The sequence below is a fragment of the Dipodomys spectabilis genome, unplaced genomic scaffold, assembly GCF_019054845.1.
Source record: "Dipodomys spectabilis isolate Male_0828 unplaced genomic scaffold, ASM1905484v1 ptg000152l, whole genome shotgun sequence".
NCBI lineage: Eukaryota > Metazoa > Chordata > Mammalia > Rodentia > Heteromyidae > Dipodomys > Dipodomys spectabilis.
In genome coordinates this window covers 394,377-398,255 of record NW_024870829.1, presented here as the reverse complement: position 1 = coordinate 398,255, position 3,879 = coordinate 394,377, and the positions used below count along the sequence as shown (strand labels likewise).

The 3,879-nt window shown below is 33.6% G+C and overlaps 1 pseudogene; it reads left to right on the top strand.

The window, feature by feature from the left end:
* The first annotated feature begins 414 nt into the window (after window positions 1-414).
* On the top strand, window positions 415-511 carry LOC122118474 (annotated as a pseudogene).
* The last annotated feature ends 3,368 nt before the right edge of the window (window positions 512-3,879 follow it).

Sequence of the window (3,879 nt, the reverse complement as noted above, 5' to 3'; positions counted from 1 at the left end):
AAGGGTCAAGGACACATTTTGCCAGTAAGACTTCATTTGGGAAATTTTAAGCTGGAGAAGTTTAGAAGTAGCTATTAAGCAAGGCTTACTTTGACTCCATTAGCTCCACAAAGCTAAATCAGTTAATTAATAAGTACTTGAAAAGTCATCACCTTTGGACCTAGCTATAAAGTATTATCAAAGTATTATCAAATTTCAAATGAAAAAGACTTAAAATAGTCATAGAAAAAAATTGCAAATGTGAGCAATCAAACAAGCAATATAAGTTTTTTTCCACCATACACAGAATTTTACAGAAATAAGATAAATGGCAATTTTAGGAACAATAAGGTTTCCTTGTTACAAATAGGCAACCAAGGATATATGCCTGTCTTAAGATTGCATCATTAATTACTTAAATTTACAGGATACTACTTGGTTCAGCATCACGTCTACCTGAATTACAATACAAAGATTTACATGGCTCTTGCACAAGGATGATATGAAAATTTGGGAAGTATTGAATATTTTTCATTCTTCAGATGCAAGAATGAAAAGCAGTTATTAAAATGTTGATTACAAATATACAAGTGTAATAATACATGTAATTCATAGAAACAAAAGTTAGTTTGACATCATTCAATCTTCACCTTTTTAAAAAGGCCTTTACATAGAATAACCTTTATAAAACTTTTGAAATAACATAACATTGTCATTTTATCCCAAATAAAATTATATAAGGACCTAGGAATTAAAGGAATCTTAAACTGTTTTATATCGAATGCAATCTGAAAGGAAACATTTATTAATGAATCTATATATTATAAAACAATTTCGAATTCAAAGTATTATATCTAGGAGAGAATGAAATAGATTATGGTCATTATACAAACAGAATACTAAATATTTTAAAATATACTTTTTTTAAGACAAGCACCAGAAATATCTTTAGTTTCTGCACTACTCATTTCAACAGATCAGTCAAAATTATTTCTTATTAAAAAATCACAAACTCAACAGAAATCATTATAGATGTATACAAACAACTCAAGTATATTTTGACATCAAAGTCAGGCAATTCATTTGGAAGAATATCATGGAATCCATGAATTTTTAAAGTAAGATATTGCTGTTGCTTTGTATTGTGAAAATATTTTGTATGGACACATAGGATGGACTGGAAATTTTGAAATTTAAGAAACTTAACCGAACCATTAGGACTGAGGAGAACAATATGTACAGCTTTCCAAAACTTCAAAGAAGTAGTGATACATATTTATCCTTTTGGCAATATCAAATGCAGTTTCTTCCAAGTTGTGCTTCAGACCTGGTTTGATATAATGATTCACCATAAAGAGATCCAGCGTATCTTTGCTATATCTATTCCCAGCAGCAAGATGCAAGGGGGTCAACAGGCCTTTAGTTTGGCCATTTGTATCTGCATCATGATGAAATAAAGAAGCCAGTCTGGCATTATTCCATGTATAAGTACTGTGCAGGGGTGTCCAGCCATTCACAGTTATTACATGAATATCTGCCTTGAGCCACCAACTCATGGACAATGTCTAAGTTTCCACTGTAGGCTTCTCGATGTAGAGGGGTATACTCATTGTTATCCCTAGTATTCACATGAGTGGCCTTTTGGAAAGTAGTCTCTGCACTGTAGTAAGGCGATTATTTTCATGAGAACAAAGACGAAATTTACCTGGATCCTATTCCATTTTTTTCTTGCAATTGATACCATTTCTCACTTTTTCATCTTGTTCCTCAACTTCATCAGAATTGCCTAACCAGAGAATTTGGGTGCCAGTGAGAATGAGGTGTCCATGTATTTCCCCAATATTTCACATTGGATGAACTGGTCAGAAATATCCAGTGAATTTTCTTCATCTGTTTTTTCACTATTATTTATTTTCTCTTTTTTCATTTTTACTATTCTAAATTATTCTAACTGGAGAGTAGGGAATTGGTAGAGAGCAGAGGAAGATTTTCCTCCGTATTCAAAGGTACAGACTGAAAAGGAGGACCAGTGGTGTATTCATGTGCAGCTTATTCTAGGAATGAGAAAATAGGAAATAATGCCTTCAATGTAAATGAATTGGGAAATGGCAGAGCAGAAAGTGAAATGATGCAACTAAAAATATAAAAGCAGCCGGGCGCTGGTGGCTCACGCCTGTAATCCTAGCTACTCAGGAGGCTGAGATCTGAGGATCACGGTTCAAAGCCAGCCCGGGCAGGAGAGACCGTGAGACTCCTATCTCCAATAAACCACCAGAAAACCGGAAGTGGCGCTGTAGCTCAAGTGGTAGAGCGCTCACCTTGAGCTGAAGAGCTGAGGGACAGTGCCCAGGCCCAGAGTTCAAGCCCCACGACCGACAAAAAAAAAAAAAAAAAAATATAAAAGCAAAATAAATTAGGATAATTATGGAGCAATCATATTACCTATGAGAACCATGAAAGGGAGAGAGGAAGAGAGAGACAGATGTGCAATGATCTAGCTCACCACAAAATCCATCCCTCTGATCAAAGTATAGAGCAAATAATTTTATTTTTTTAAAGAGATGGAAATAGAATTTAATGTCAGATATTTCCATTGTTTTTAATTATATTTTATTATCTTAAATACTTATACCACGGAATTTCCATTCAACAAATCAGTTTTTTTAAGTATAATGGACCTTTATATAACTTTTCCACAGCCTTCCAAACCTCACCCCACTTTAATTTTTCTAGTTTCATACTATCTGCATTGAATATTATACCTTCACTCTCTTCCTCCATAACTCTTTTTATTCCTTCATTTGACTTCCACTCACATGTTCCACGTGATATTTTGCTGGTATTCATTTTGTTGGATTAAAGTTCAATTTCATAAGAAATTACACCTTTGAAATACTCCTCTGCAAATAGCATGCTTTGGTTAATATTTTTTGTAAACTTGTATAAATTTCTAGCTTCCAAATATGAGACAGAACATGGGTCCTTTGTGTGTCTCGCTCTGACTTAGTTCACTTAATATATTTTTATATCTCTCCATTTCCTTGCAAATAATTTAACAGTCTTCAAAATGGATAGGTGCAATCCAATTGTGTATATGTGCCATACTTTCTCCAACCATCACTCCGCCAAAGGGTATGTGGGCTGTTTCCGTAATTTGGCTACGGTGAATAGTGCAGCAGTGAACATGGTTGTGAAAGTGATTTTACTGTAACCTCTTGGAAGAATTCATCACTACCTTTGTGGGAGCAATCCTCTAGCCAGTTTTTCAGAATAAGAACATCCCTCCTTTCATCTTCATCAGAATGTATTGCAAGTCGTCAAAAGCACATTTCCACCTGCAGGTCTCAATAAGCTAAAACCACACTGTGTCTATATGCTTTCAATACATTTTTTTTCATATAATTTAGTGAGAACCTTCTATAAACTTTCCTAATGTGGGAATGAGGGACATGACAGAGTAAAAGTAAGAAATATGCAATTTAATTAGCTATGATCATATTTAAAATCATTTTCAGCTATAATTCATAGCCTCAAATAATATTATTTTAAACTTTATTGGATTACTTCATCAAATCCTTAAATTGTAACAGGTGAGTTAAAAACAAAGGCAAAAAGTGTGGTTTGATTTTGACACTCATGTGTGAGGTTGCACACCATGGGCAAATAGATGGATTGGAATTAATAGCTCTTATCCATTTTGTTAACGTACAGATGGTTTTCCCAAACTGATTCTCGCAATTCATATTGCATTTAGCAACAAGAAACATGTGATAATTTCCTTTGTTTTTCTCCTTATTAACTTTTATTTCCATTTTATTTTATACTGGATGATTTCATAAATCTACTGTAGATACAAAAATATGTTAAAATATTTCTATCCGTATGCATTGATATATACAT